Source organism: Ovis aries, chromosome 1, assembly GCF_016772045.2.
Source record: "Ovis aries strain OAR_USU_Benz2616 breed Rambouillet chromosome 1, ARS-UI_Ramb_v3.0, whole genome shotgun sequence".
NCBI lineage: Eukaryota > Metazoa > Chordata > Mammalia > Artiodactyla > Bovidae > Ovis > Ovis aries.
In genome coordinates, this window is record NC_056054.1 from 92,464,408 (window position 1) to 92,480,411 (window position 16,004).

The 16,004-nt window shown below is 46.4% G+C and overlaps 1 long non-coding RNA gene across 1 annotated transcript in view; it reads left to right on the plus strand.

Moving 5' to 3' along the window:
- Nucleotides 1-16,004, plus strand: part of LOC114113172 (uncharacterized) — a 262,429-nt gene that overhangs the window by 3,323 nt on the left and 243,102 nt on the right. The window contains exons 2-3 of the long non-coding RNA XR_003588207.3: nucleotides 4,345-4,435; nucleotides 5,001-5,058. This is a non-coding gene — a long non-coding RNA (uncharacterized LOC114113172). The remainder of the gene's footprint in view (nucleotides 1-4,344; nucleotides 4,436-5,000; nucleotides 5,059-16,004) is intronic.

Sequence of the window (16,004 nt, forward strand, 5' to 3'; positions counted from 1 at the left end):
TAAGCCAGTGTAAGAACTCTGAAGTGAAAAATCAGCAGGATTTCTTATACCCTGTCGATGGAATGTAACTTAGTATAACCTCTTTGAGAAACAATTTGGCATCATCTTGCAAATGTGAACAGCAGTTCTACTCCTAACTATATATCCAAAAGATGCTTTTTTAGATGTCCACTTGGGGAAATGTGGGACTTGAATCTGCCTGTTCAATTCCTGGGTTGGGAAGATCCCTTGGAGAAGGGACTAGGCTACCGACTCCAGTATTCTTGGGCTTCCCTGCTGCCTCAGATGGTAAAGAATCTGCCTGCAATGCAGGAGACCTGGGTTCGATCCCTGGGTTGGGAAGATCCCCTAGAGGAGGGCATGACAACCCCACTCCAGTATTCTTGGCTGGAGAATCCCCATGGACATAGGAGCCTGGTGGGCTATGGTCCTTGGGGTTGCAAAGAGTTGACCATGACTGAGTGACTAAGCATAGCACAGCACAGGGAAGATGTACAAGAAGTATTCATAGCAGCGGTGTTCACAATTGCAAAAAAGTAAATAACTCAAATGTCCAGGCATGGGGTTTTAAACCAGATTGTCAAGGTATACATTCCAGTTATGTGTTGCTGTAAAACCAATGATCCCCAGACTTAGTGACTTAAAACAATAAGAGTATTTTATCTTTCATGGTTTCTGTGGGTCAGAAATTTGGATAGGTCATAGAAGGATTGACTTGTCTCTTCTCCACAACATCTGGGGACTCAGCTGGAAAGACTTGAAGATTGGGGGTGGCTCAATAGCTTGGACCTAGAATTATCTGGAGATGCCAGGAGTCGCATGGTTTGTGACTGATGCTGGCTCTTGGCTAGGATCTAGACGGGCTGTTGGACAGAAAACCTACACATGGCCTCTCTGTGCGATAGTTTGGACTCTCTCATCACTTGGTGGCGGAGTTCCTAGAGTGTGTGCCCGTGAAGAGTAAGGTAGCAGTACATGGGCTTTTTTTGATTTAACTTTGAAAATGACAACGTTCCTTCTGTCTCACTGTGTTGATAGAGGCAGACACACTTAGGTGCGAGTTGAAGGCATATGGACACCACCACTCAGTGGGAAGAATATCAAGATAATATTGTAAGAAAAGCATGTGGAATGGGAGATGTTACTGTGACTATCTTTGAGAAGTACAGTTTGCCACAGACTACCCTCTGGCCACAACAATTCCCTCTCATACACAAAATACACTCATCCCCTCCCTTGAGACTTCCAATGCTTATCCCATTATGGCCTCAGCTTGAAGTCCAGGATTTCATTATTTAAATCAGGTTCAAATGTGAGTGAGGCTACTCAGGTGAAGTCCTTAAGGATCAACTTGAGTATATTCTCAAGATCTTTGGACTAAAGGCATGTTCTCTCCCCACACAGGCAACATACAATGGTAGGTTAGGCGTAAGTTCTAGATCTTTTGGTTCATAAAGAGGAAAATAGAAGACATATAGCATGCAGTCACTGGTCCATAGCAATTCTGAAATCTATTTGAGCTCATATTGCAAGGTTGTTCCATTATTAGGGCTCAATTCTGCCCTCTGGAAATTTTATGTATCTCTTGGCTCTCTCTTCTGGGATCTTGGAATTTTGATCTTCCCTTCTGAGCCACTCTCCTTTTCACATGTAAAACAGCTCTTTTATAGCTGAGTTATTTTCTGAGCCTACCGTCTGCTTATAGAAGCTTGAGGGTTCAAAGATCCCTTCATTTTGTAGAGTCTGTCTCTCCCAGTTAAAACGAGTGTAATCCTTTGTGGGCTTTTATGTATCCATTTGTTATCCACTCTGTTAATCAAAAGCCTATGCACAGTGATGTTTGAGATAAGATCCTCTCTACACCGGGCTCCCAATGAGACTGCTGTGAAACAATGCCTTTAAGATATTATGAAGCTCTGTTTTTTAACAGAGAATCTATGAGACATGCCTTTCAAATTCTTCAAAGGAGGAAGCATTTTGGAATGGTGGAATAAGAACCTCTGAAAATCAGTTCCTGTATAAAAGCAGCTTGAACACTGGAAAAAAAATGCCATAATCAGTTTTTTTTTCAGAATTCTGAAAATTAATAAAAGACTTATAACAATTAGTTGAGTGTTTAAGAAGCCACCTTGGCAAGAACCAACTTAATTTCAATAGTGTAAAACTTGGCTCTAATTTGGCTTTTGTTTACTCTTTGCCTCCTTTGTGCTATTATTGTCATAAAAATTATATCTTTTACATTGTATACTCATCAACACACTTTCATTATAATTATTGATTTATGCATTTTCTTTAAAATCGGATAGGAAAAGAAAAGAGTTACAAATAAAAGTATATTTGTACTGCCTTTTGTATTTACCTATTACTTACCTTTATGATGTTCTTTGGGCTTCCCTGATAGCTCAGTTGGGAAAGAATCTGACTGCAATTCGGGAGACCCCAGTTCTATCCCTGGGTTGGGAAGATCCACTAGAGAAGGGATACACTACCCACTCTAGTATACCTGGGCTTCCCTTGTGGCTCAGCTGGTAAAGAATCCCCCTGCAATGCGGGAGACCTGGGTTTGATCCCTGGGTTAGGAAGATCCCCTGGAGAAAGGAAAGACTACCTACTCCAGTATTCGGGCCTAGAGAATCCCATGGATCGTATAGATAATTCCACCGTGTAAGTAACCAATGGGTCAAAGAAGAAATCCCAAGAGAAATTAGGAAATTCTTTGAGATAAGTGAACATAAAAACACAACATACTCAAACTTATGGGTTACACTGAAAGCAGTGCTTAAAGAGATATTTGAGCTATGAACATTATATTAAAATAATTTAGATATCAGATCTAAATAATATAACCTTCCATCTGAAGAAACTAGGGAAAGAAGAGCGATCTAAACCCAAAGCTAGCAGAAGGAAGGACATAATAAAGTCCTTCCTTTAGGACTTAAAGGAAATAAATACAATTGGGAATAGAAGAACACCAGAGAAAACCAGTGAAACCAAAAATCAGGTGTTCTAAAAAGATCGATAACTAAGGTGGGGTGGGGGAAGTAAAAAAGACTCAAATTTCTAAAATCAGAAATAAAAGAAGAGACATCACTTTTGACCTTACAGAAATAGAAAGTGTTGCAGTGGAATACTGTGAACAACTGTAGGCCAATACACTGGATAACATAGATGAAATGGGAAAACTCCTAGGAAGACACAGACTACTGAAATTAACTCAAGAATAAGTAGAAAATATGAATAGACCTGTAACAAGTAAAGAGATTAAATTAGTAGTTTAAAAACATCTCAGGTCCAGATGCTTAACTGGTTAATTCTACTACATATTTGAAGAATTAGTACCAGTACTTCACAAACTATTTGTAGAAGAGAAAGTCAGACTCTTAGGCCAGTTTTACCCTGATACCAGACAGAGACATTACTAGAGAACAAAACTACAGGCCAATACCTCTTATGAGCATAGATATAAATATCCTCAACAAATTACTGGCAAACCAAACCCAGAAACATAGAAAAAGTATTATACATCCTGACCAAGAAGGATTTATTCCAGAAATTCAAGGTTGATTCAATGCATGAAAATTAATCAATTGTAATATACCCTATTCATAGACTAAGATCGCATGATAATCTTAACAGATAGAGAAAAGCAGTTGACAAAACTGAACATCCTTTCATAACGTTAACTTGACACTTCATAGTGAAAGACTGAAAGCATTTCTCCTAAAATCAGGAAGAAGACAGTGAGCTCCTCTTTCCACTTCTGTTTAATATTGTACTGGAGGCTCTAGCAGAGCAGTTAGGCGAGAAAGTGGCCCAAGGATTTAAATACATGTTTCTCCCAGGAAGACAGGCAAACAGACAAAAAAGCACAGGAAAAGATGCTCAAAATCATGAGTCACTGAGAAATGCAAATCCAAGGACAATGAAACAGCAGTTCATGCCCACTAGAATGGCTTTTAAAAAAGAAAGACAACGCCATTGTTGATGAGGATATGCAGAAACTGGACCCTCATGCATTGTTAGTAGGAGTGTGAAGTGCTGCAGCCACTTTGGAAAATGGTTTGGCAGTTTCTCGAAAAGTTAAACATAGAGTTATCTTATGACCAAGCAATTCCACTCCTGGGCATATATCCAAGAAAACTGGAAATATATGTCCACACAAAACCTGCTATGTTCATAGCAGTACTGTTCAAAATAGCCCCCAGATTCGGAACAACCCAAATGTCCATTAACTGTTGAGTGGATAAGTAAAATGAGATCTATGCATATAATGGAACATTATTTGACCATAACATGAAATAAAGTACAGAACTGATACCATTTTTATGTATTTTTTTCTTTCAGAATTGGAAACCAAGGCTGCCAAAGATCACACAGCTAGTAAGTGGTGAAGCTGCGATTATTACCCAGGAGGAAGCCGTCAAGGCTGGAGCTGGTGGGTGAGAACAAGAACTAGCAGGAGATGGAGCTGGAGGCATGTGGAGGGTCTGGGTCATGTCCAGCCTTGTAGGCCATGGGAAAGGAGTTTGAATTTTATTCTATGCGCTTGAGAAACTATCAAAAAGATTTAAGCGGGAGAGTGCATGATTTAATGTATGTGCATAAAAAGCCAATGATGAACTTTGTTTCCGTAAAAATATTGTGTTTTATGGTTATAAAAAGTAAAATTATTCGTTTGGAAAATTCAGAAAAGCATGAAGTTGAAAACAAAAATCATCTCTTAATTCCACCCTTTGCAGACAATAGGTAATCACTGTTAACCTTGGAATATAGTAACCTTGGCATATTGTTTTCCAGTCATTGATAAATATTTATATTTTAGCATAACTGGAATAATCACCCTATACATATTGTTCTGCCAGCCAGCACTTAAGCAAAGTAAAGTGTCGAGCGGTAATTTTGTTCCAAGGTTTTGCAGGAAGAAATGGACATTAGTTGGGGTGGTGGGAGAACCTGAGGAGTGGGGTGGCGGTATTGAAAGAATCCCATTGTATTTTTAGGGGATTAGCCCAACAGGAAGATGGATTGTCACATTGGAATGCTGCGTTTGAACCACATGTGAGTTCACTGAAAATTCCAATTTCTTTGAGTTCTCCAAGAACCAGATTAGAACCTCTTCTTCCCCTGCAGGCCTTGGCCACAAAACCCCAGCTATCCTGCGCAGCTCCTAAAGTGAAGAGATTGTCCTACTGTGAGGTTCTGTGGGCCTCCCCCAGCCTCATCTTCCCTTCTGCTTTCACAGCATCATAATTCTGGCATGAGAGGATGGGTAGGTCATAGGTTTCAGCCTGCCCCTCTTATTTACAGTTGCAATACGTCACCAATTTTGTGTCAGGCACAGTGATAAGTACTTTTTATATGTATTGTTTATATGTATCGTTTAAATGTATCCTGCCTCATACTCTGAGGTAAGCTCCTTCACTGGTGCCTGTGTGCTCAGTCACTTCAGTCGTGTCCGACTCTTTGCAGCGTATCAGCTGCAGCTCACCAGGCTCCTCTGTCCATGGGATTCTCCAGGCAAAAATACTGGAGTGGGTTGCCATGCCCTCCTCCGGGCGATCTTCCTGACCCAGTGATCGAACCCCATCTCCTGCTTTGCAGGCTGGTTTTTTACGGCTGAGCCACTGGGGAAGGGCCTTTCACTGGCAAGGAAACTGAAACTCAAAGAAGTAACAACAGCTAAAAAGTGGGAGAGCCAGCTGAGCTTGAATATGTCAGATCCTAAAAATCCCATGTATTTAACCACTTCTTCATGTACCCTGTGTTCCCTCAAACCCTCTATCATGAATCTGTCTTGTTGGTGGCAGAAGTTCACTCTCCACATCTCACTAAGATTAGGCTGGGCTGAGGTTAGCACAGGTTATTGGTGAGGCCGACCAGCGTTAAAGCCTAGGGTATTTCAGTTCAGTTCAGTTCAGTCGCTCAGTTGTGTCTGACTCTTTGTGACCCCATGAATCGCAGCACGCCAGGCCTCCCTGTCCATCACCAACTCCCGGAGTTCACTCAGACTCACGTCCATAGAGTCAGTGATGCCATCCAGCCATCTCATCCTCTGTCGTCCCCTTCTCCTCCTGCCCCCAATCCCTCCCAGCATCAGAGTCTTTTCCAATGAGTCAACTCTTCGCATGAGGTGGCCAAAGTACTGGAGTTTCAGCTTCAGTATCAGTCCTTCCAATGAATATTCAGGACTGATTTCCTTTATTCAGGAAAGGGACTGATGGACTGGTTGGATCTCTCAAGAGTCTTCTCCAACACCACAGTTCAAAAGCATCAATTCTTCGGCACTCAGCTTTCTTCACAGTCCAACTCTCACATCCATACATGACCACTGGAAAAACCATAGCCTTGACTAGGTGGACCTTTGTTGGCAAGGTAATACCTCTGCTTTTCAATATGCTATCTAGGTGGGGTATTTAAGATATGCAAATAATAACCCAGTTCTTCAGGCTGAAGAACTGCCATGCAGTTCCAGCAGGGAGAGGAAGCTGGTTTGAGGGCATCAGGACCACCTACTGTTTAAAAATCAGTGCTAATAGTCTGAATCCTCACACCCATCAGGGCCTCCACCACAGCTGGACTGGATCAGGTTGGAGTAACTTCCCCAAAGCCAGCTGGGAACATCTCCAGGATGCCGTTCCCGGGGAAGCCAACCCTGCTGCCTCCCCCCGCCCTCCCCCCGCCTCCTTCCATTCATGGAAAAGTACAGGCAGTACTGGTGCCCCACAAGCCTTCGGGCAAATGCCTGGCTGCCCTCTGGACTCACAACGGCAAGCTCTGACTGGTTTGTCCTTGGTCCAGGGCTGGAGGAAAATCGCTTCCCAAAAAAAGCAGTTAAAAAAAAATGTGGAAAATATACACAGCCCAAGTGTCTGCACAGAGCGGGGGCGGGAAGTCTTCTAGACAGCCTTGCAGAGAAGATTCCATGGTCCTCCTGCTAAGAGGCTGGAAGGAATGTGAAACCCTATCACCCGGAGGAGGGGAAATGCACACTACGCCTTTCACTTTCTGCCCGCTCTAGGAAGGCGTCAGGGGTGTGGATCATGCTGCAAAGTCTGCTTCCTGAGATGCTGCCTCCGACAGCTGTGGTTCAGCAGGTGGACGAGGCAGGACCCCTGGTCTGTGGAGTGTCACTCAGGTGCTTGGGAGGAGCTGGGCCACACATCAGTTTCCTCCTGGATGCTGAGGTTGCCCAAGCCTAACTCTGTTATCTATTCCTCTCTCCCTCCCTTACATAGGGATTGTTCATTTTACATGAGAGCTTCTCTGGTGGCTCAGATGGTAAAGAGTCTGCCTGCAGTGCAGGACATCCAGGTTTGATCCTTGGGTCAGGAAGATCCCCTGGAGAAGGGAATGGAAACCCACTCCAGTATTCTTGCTGGGAAAATACTCATGGATGGAGGGGCCTGGCAGGCTACAGTCCTTGGGGTCCCAGAGAATTGGACACAACTGACTTTATTCGGTTTTACATATGCTCTCATTTGACACTTGCAGCAAGTGAGAAAGTGGGATATAGATATTACTCGACTTGTTGGACAAAAGAAGCGATCAAGGTTCAGGGCCATCTTCCTAAGGCCACATGGATATCAGTCTTCTCTGAATCCAGTGTCCTCACAGCACGCCTCATTGCCCTGTGCCCTTGACACTTCATGGGTCCCTGCTGTTGTTCTTTCAGAAGCAGGAGGTGCTGGGGAGTGTGTGTCCGGGAGTCAGGAGGCTGACCTACTATGGCATTGGACTTGGCCCATAGATGGCTTACTGAGTATGTGAAAGAGTGAATGTGTAACCTTGGGCAAGACACCTCACTTCTCTCAGCCACGGTTTCCTCACTTTGCATGACCCATGTGTGGAGTTGGGTAATCTCTAAGCCCCTTCCCATTTCCAAAGTTTTGAGGTACTCCCTATACTTTCTGATCAAACACAAACTTTCTGGGTCCTGCCACCGAAGCCACCACGTTCTTCCTCGTCCACTCAGTCACGTTTCCCAGCACAGACCCTGCCGTGACCTGTCTTGCCCAGGTGCAGTGGGCCGAGTGTGGACTGAAAGCTCAGACCTGCTTTTGCCTCTGTATAGACACAGACCTAGGCCAGGTGGCCCACAGATGTGTTTTTGATTCCCTGAATAACTCAGCCCTGGGATACCTGAGTGAGGCTGGATTTTGGGTAGGAAAGTGAAAGGTGTGGGAGAAACTCATGTGTCTTAGTGTTTGGGGGTGGGTGGTGAGACATTATGCTGAAGAGCAGGGTGAGGGGCTAAGGTTTTTGACCAAGAAAGGGAGAGAGGCTCTGACTCTGTCACTGTGAGTCAGGTGTCTTCTGGATCTAGATTGAGTATTGGAGGGTGTATTTCCTTTTCCTGGTCTTAGATGGCTGGGTGTCCTTGATTGGACTAATAGTATGGGGCACAGAAAAGCAGGCAATGGGCTCTGCAGGTGTCACGGAGCTGAGCCCCTGTAGCCCCCAGGGTAGTCGAGGGCCTTGGAGGGCTTGTTTTTCATGCCCTGTGGTTGGTCAAGCTTCATCCTTCTGGAGGTTCCATGGACAAGGCTCCTCTGCCTCCTGGCCTGAGCTGAGAGGGTGGTGCTGGTGGTGTGGGGAGGGCGTGTAGAACCTACTTGGGAATGGGAGGACTGGCATGGGGATGTGGGTGGGGCTGCCTTTCTGTCTGGGCTGGAACGCCTACCTCTGTGTGAACGCAGATGGCAGAGGGGGCGGAGGGCGGCAGAGTGGCTCCAGGCTTCCCCAACCCAGGCACCATGTTTGAAATCCAGTTTATTGAATTTACAGTAAAGGTTTTATGGGGCTTTCCTGGAAGCTTCTCATTATGGAAACTCTTGTGCTGGCAGTTTGGTGGCTGGTGTCTGGTTTGCTAGGGAGAGGTTGAGTCAGGCCCTGCCTTGATGGAAAGTTCCTCTGCCTGGGTCACTGGAGAGGAGCACGCTGGGGGCCTGAGCAGGCCTGTCAGGTTCTTGGAGGGGATGGCTGTCCTGCAGCTGGGTCTTGAATGGGCCTCTACTTATTTCCTGTATGTCCATCCTCTGGGGGTTCCAAATATCTTCTCAGAGGAAGCTGAAAACCATCTCAGTCATTAAAGCCATTTTTATTATTTTTCATGTGTTTGAAAAGCATGGGGTGCTGGACCACTGAGCAAAAAGAAGCCAACTCCATAAGCATGGATTTGCTGCTTATGAACAGCAGGAGCACACAGACACAGGGCCAGATCAGGATCCAGAGCCTGGCATGAAGTGCCATCAGCTTCCCCTTACCAGCTTCTTTGACTGGCTTTTCCAGCACCCTCTTGGACTCCCACCTTACGCCTACCTCACCACTCGGCTCCTGTTCTGACCCCAGGACCCCTGATTTCATGTGGAGAAGAGCAGGGGTGCAGGCTCTAGGGATCTTTGAAGGCCCAGAAGCCTGGTCTTGGCAGGTTCTTTCCTGCCAAGGCCCTGAATGGACACTGATTCACAAGTCAGCAGGCTTCCTGTGGCTGCTTATGAAACAGTTCCTATGGTGCTGGCTCACTGGTCCTTTCCCACGTGCCTTTTGTTTACGCACTGATGTCACTGGTGTTCTGTTCTTTAAAATGCAGGGGCATTCAGAATGTGCTACCTGGCATTTGAATGACAGTTGTGAAAATCAGTTAGGTTGCTAAGGTTTCTCAGGGCACTGATATGTGACCAGTGTCCTTTTCTATGATGGTGTTTGGGAGGATTCCCCCAGAGTGAATGTGGTCCCTCTGCAGTGCTCGTGGACAGCCTCCTTTCTGATGAGCTCTGGTCTGGGACCCAGCGAGCTGCCCACTACCAGAGATACCAGCTATGGTTTGCATGACTGCTCTGAATGTGGTTGGTCTGATCATCTGTCAGCTTCCTAACCTGAGGTTCCAGGGGGAAGCCAGTTGGAATAAACAGTTATTAGCTTTAGAGTTCAAGTCCCAATTCTCATACATGCTTGTATTTCCTTCTCTGCAAAAAAGGAGATAATAATATCAAGGCTGCTGTGAGGCAGAAATGAAACAACCTAGAACTGGGATGGTAGCTCACTATTATTCCCTCCTCTTCATTTCAAGTCAAGTATGTGCTTAGAGTACAGGCACCACACTGTAAACAATCTTGCATTTAAAAATAAACAGCTACTTAGCTTCGTCGGATACATAATATATACACACATGAGTGTGGGCATCTTGTTTTGATTTCTCCCCACTGTCTGTGTTTCTGACACGTATGTCTGGGTGAGTGTGTCTGTCCAGGATGGCAGAGCTCCGAGCACCCCCGGGGACAGTTATCTGCCTTGTGATGGTGATGATGCTAATGATAGCTATCTTACATTTATGATTGCATTTGACTTTCACAGTAACCCTGGGAGGAAGGAAGGACTAATGGGGTGAATGGTCGCAGTTGATTAGACTGCTTGAGGATACACAGTGAGGGTGGCACCAGGACCAGACTTAGGACGCAGGCCCTGCTGTGGATTGAACTGGAGACTTCTTAGGATTGCCTCTCTCTGCCTCCTTCCAACTCCTCCTCAGATGTTCTTTTTTTTTTTTTTTTTTTAAAAAATGTGCCCTTGACTCCCTTTTTCCTGAGCTTGGCTTGAGTTCCAGTAGTCAAATAAATGGCTAGTTTTCTACGTGGGCTCAAAGCAGCATAAACTAAAAGACAGGGAAGGCGTTCCGCAGACCCTCCAGGTCTGGTGTCTGGGGTAGCTGAGGGCTCAGTTGCCTGCAACCTGAAGATCCTAGGGAAGCAGAGCAGTGGACCCTGCAGCCAGAAGGGTTCAGGGGAACGTGGCCTTTTGTATAGGGATCTGCAGGCTAACTGCTTTAGACAGCGATGCTCAGCTGATCCATCTTTTTCTCCCTAAATTAATTAACGTGTTCATTCATTCACATCTCTGGCCTGAGTGGCATGTTATACTCAGTGCTTTGTCATACACAGGAAAGGTGAGATCCTCCCTGGCCTTGAGGATTTTGCAGTCAGTTGATGAGTCAACCAGACAATGGAAGTAGACAAATGGAAGCACCAGACAGTAAAGATTAATAAAGAAAACATTCCTGGCAAGACTGGGGTTTAAATCCCGGGTCAGTGTGGGAAGCAGGGGCTTGGCTGAAGGGCTACTGTGGGGTCCCAGGTGTACAATACAAACGGTCACCTGTGGAGGGGAAAGGCCAGGTGAGTGTGAGTGACACAAGGCTTACAGCTGTGCACCAGCCTAGCCCCTGATCAGACAGGGCAGCTGCCCCAAGTGCAACTAACTCATGGGCCTGCCAGTGACTTGGTTATTTGAAATGGTGAGGCACGCCAAGTGACAGTCCCCTCAGACTGTTATGAACCAGAAAACACCGAGAGAATGAAATAGCCATGGGAGCTGAAGCTGCAGGCTCATGATGTGGGAGAGGAGAGCTGCCAGACCAGATGCATGCAGGCCTGCATTCGAGAGGAGCGGTGCTCTGATGAGCAGGAGCTGGAGGTGGGAAAAAGCTCAGCTTAGGGAGTCGGAGAGCTGCTCAGCGAGAAACAAGAGGGAGGCACAGACGGAAGTCACATCGTGTTGAAATGGTGGAAAGATAGGTGGAAGATGTGCAGATTCCACAGTTGAGGGCCCCAGGGCTGCTGCACAGCCAGAGCCAAGCTCCAGGTGCTCAGCCTACCCTCAGTGCCGGGCTGCTTGGCTCCTCTGGGTCCCTGTGTCCATGGATCTGTCAAGAAACCCAATGACCAGAGGAAACGCTGGTTGGTCTCAGGCTCATGCAAACAAAAAATGTATTAGCCTAACTAACATGTTTGAGACCTGGAGAGTGAGGATCGGTGGAATGGCCATGCACACACATCCTCACGTATGCACACTTGTGTATGTTAATTGAGATGGACATGCAGGCTGAGTTGCGATGTAGAAGTTCTGTGAGTGGGGAGCACCAGGGCTCTGGGGGCTGCCGAGGTGTGGGACGTGGGTTGGGGCAGCAAGGGAAGCCAAGCCTCCAGTCCTGGTGTCCAGTGGGAAGAACGAATGGGTCATGGCAGTAGAAACTGCTAATTTTAGTTTCCTTCAAGATGTAGATGTCATTTAAAGTCAAACTATTTCCTGCTACTGGTGCCCAGAAAATGATTTATTGGATAATGCTAAAGCTGTTCTCTGTGTCCGACGTGGGCAGCGTGACGCTGTCCCAGAGCAGAGGACTTGTGGCCTGAAGGGCAGCAGCTCAGTGCTGTCCCTAGAGGCCATTTCTGGGTGGTGTTTATTTTGTCCACCCCAAGGCCCTCCACTGTGGCTGACTCTTCCTCATATTAATTCTTCAGATACCTTTAATGTGTGTCATCTGTACGCTTTTGTACCTACAATTTTGTCTGTTGCCCTTAGAGGTTTGTGTTTGGGGGTTTATTGTTTCCTTTGCTTCCCTGAACCCTGGATCTAGGGTCAGGAGTCCCTGTTCTGACACTCTGTGCTGTGTAACTTTTGGCAAGGCATGTACATCTCTGAGCTGTGAAGTGGGACAATGATATCCCACCAAAGGGACAAGGATCAAATGCCAATGTTTGCGAAAGCTTTTAAACTCTGAGTTATGGTTCTAAGTGAGGAATTGAAATGATTTTCTTCTTGTAACGTCTATGCTTTATAGTTTTTAATGGCTTTCTCACAACCCCAGCCCCAGATCAGAACACTGATGAGCAAATAGGAGGAGCTCAATAAATAATTGTTGAATGCGATCATCGTTGTTTTCATCTTTACAAATTCCTGACTATGCCTATCTGGTGCTGTACAGAGAGCTCCCCCTCCCTGCACCGCTGATAAGCAGGGACACCCACATGACCATGGGAAAGCATCAGGGAGTTACATAACTCGCCAGTAGAGAATAAACATCAATTACACATAAAGGTTAAGAGCATTTTGGAGGTTAGACAAAGCTTTGAGTGAATAATTGAGGTAAGAAAGTAGCTTGTGGGAACAACTTTTAAGATATTTCCTACAGACTGAGGGAGGGTGGAGCTGGGGAACTGCTCTTATGTGATTAATGTAAGAAGACCTTCCAGGGGAAGTGGGTTCTCAGGAGCAGGTAGACTGGAAGAAGGGATGGGCTCAGTGAAGAGGTAGGGAGCATTCCAGGCACATGAGTGTCAATTCTGCAGGCTAGAGTGCTGAGATAGCCTCAGGGTGGCCCCCTCCTTTCTACAGCTGGGAATGTTTAGAAGTGTGTGTGCACGTGTGTACACATATATGTGCATGTGTTCGTGTGTGTGTGTGTGTAGACGGTAGAGTAGGAGGAGGGCAAGAGACACTGAGAGTGCAGGAAAGAGAAGGAAAGGAAGACATGGTGGGACAGATGGAGAATACAAGAGGTTGATAAGCTGAGGGTGTGGGATGTTAGGGGAACCCCATAAAGAGATTTCTTCACATTATATCCAATAAAGATGCCCCAACTTCGTTGTTTGGATTTAGAACTTGGGGCCTGGTTAGAATCAGGGGAAGGGATGAGGTTGGATGTGATGGCAGAGGAAAGAACTGAGGCCCCAAGATCCGCACAGTGATGTGCAGACCTCACCAGTGTTCCGTTGAGCCTTGGCCAGTTGACCTGGCACCTTTCCTTTTGAAGGTTTATCATGGGACTTGAGCTTTTATTTACCTGCTACTCATTGTGGAGAACTGGCACTGAAGCCCCCAAGTTCCTGCTTGTTCTCTGCCTCGGGAGTGAGTGATGTGATCAGGCAGGCACCGTGCCATTGGTCTAGACTTCTGAATGTGCGCGTCCCCTTCAAGTGAGGAGGAGGACTGGGCTTCCCTCTGTCCAAGCCAACAGTCAGACATGATCTCAGCACAGCTGCTCCCTAGAGGGAGGGGCAGGCTCTGGCCTACTTCTTTCCACTTCCAGATGGAGAAACTGAGGCCCTGAACAATGAGAGGAGCTTCATGAACGCAGGATAGTGAACTAGCTGCAGAGCTGAGAAAAAACTGGGCTTCGGCTCAGAGTGGCTGCCATCCAGTATAGTTAATGGGTGTGGGTGTGCCTGTTCCTCTCTGGTTCTCCTAAATCTTCCAAAGGGACATGAGAGATGACATAGTTTAAAAACAGACCCTGTTTCTTGAGAAAGAATGTGTGGCATTGGGAGAATTACATAATCCTTATAAGTCCACTGTCTTCATCTGTAAACAGGGAATAATGGTACTACCTACCTCATACCACTGTTGTGATGGGTCACTGAGGTCAGAAATGGACTGAAATCTCAGGGTCCAATTTCTGACCCCTCTAGCTGCATGCAGGAGGTACCGCAATGTCTGCTTGGTGGCGGTCATGTCTACCTGACCTGAGCCCAGTCTCAGTCACCCAGCTCAGTGGTGGGAGCCATGGCCTTGTCAGCCTAGACACCAATCTCATGCAGGTTTCTTTGCTAGTTATGCTATCACAGTGGGGGAGGGAGCTAGCTTTGAGTGCCTGCTATGTGCCAGGCAATTTTCTAGGTGCTCTACATAAATGATTTCATTGAATCCTTATCAGTCATGTGATGGGGGTTATCAAACCAAGGGTTTGTATCCTCCTCCACCCCAAACTGTTTACCTAGGTAGTCTGGATGCTGAGTGGTAGAAAGAAAGGAGAGACTGACATTTCCAGCATCCAAATTGAAGAGATTATGAAGCTGAGTGTCTGTAAGACCACACGCCTTCTCTCAGCTCTGCAAGACTTGTAGACTTGGTGCTCTTTGGAGGAGGTTGACCTTACCCTTCTTGAAGCTCTCTTCCACGGCTTCCCTTCTTTTCTGGTTTTCCCTCCACCTCAATCTTTCCTCTTCTGGGAGGGGGTGGGCAGCTCTTCTGCCTGTTCCTTAAAAATTAGCTTTCCCTAAGGGCCTTACCTCAGCTTTTTTCCTGTTTTTGTATTGACTGCACCCCTTAAGAGATGTTTTCCCTTACAAGGCCATAGATTACTCCCAACCCCAAAATTATTTTCCAGAACTCCAGACTAAAATCGACTAGCAGTTACTGCCCAGACAACTCTTGGTTGTCCCTCAGGAACATCCAGTCCTACATGCTCAGAACTGAGCTCTCCATCTTTCTTCCTCAGCAGCTCCTTCTCATAATTTCTGGTTTGATGAATGACATAACTATCAAGATAGCCGCCCAAGCCTGAGGCTGGGAATTCGTCTAGACTCTCCTGTTTCCTTTAACCTTCACACCCAATCTCCCAGGTCTGGAGACCCTCCGGCCTTCACATCTCTTCCTCCTTGCTTTCTTGATCCTCAGTTTAGACCCTCAGTTTTTTGTTTGCAGTTCAGCTTCTGTCCCCTCTGCCAGAGAAGTCCTTTTAAGTCTGTAAAACAGATTTGTGCCTCAGTGCCTTCTGTCACCTTCAGGAGGAAGGTTAAACCCTCCTCAATCTGACCCGGTTGACCCCTCTCCAGTTAGCTCTCTGGCTGTGACCTCATCTTACCTCTCTTTCCCAGATGGGGTGGGGACACTTCCAGTTTGTGCTATTCTGTTTTGGAAGGCCTTTCTCCCGCTTATCTGTCTGGTGGCAGACATCTTGGCTGGACAGTCACCCTTCTTTGGAAGACCTTCCTGAATCACTGTTTCTGCCTCTGCATGCCCACCGTCGTTGACACACACGTCTACCATGATTGGTGGGACTTGCCAGCCAGGCTGAAATCTGCTTGAGATTTCACTTTAGCCTCACGTCTCTCTAGTGTCCGTCGTGGTGTTTAGCACGTAGTGGGAATCCAACCAATGTTTGTTGAATGAATGCGGATGGGAGGTAACGGAACATTGAAATCCCTGCTGCTCTAGGCAGAAGTGAGGAGTGGTGAGCGCTTGTTCCTGCCGCTAGAGGGCACCCTCGCTGTGTGCTTCATGGAGGCCGATTGACGTTGGGCACCTCTTCAGACGGCTTCTTCTTGCGAGCTACACGCCAGATTGCTCACTGAGTGTGCCTGTGGGCTGTGCCGCCCCCTTACCAGCCTCTTGTCATTCTCTTTAGATGTGTCCTTGACTCCTCTCATTACGCCTCTCTCATCTCCTGC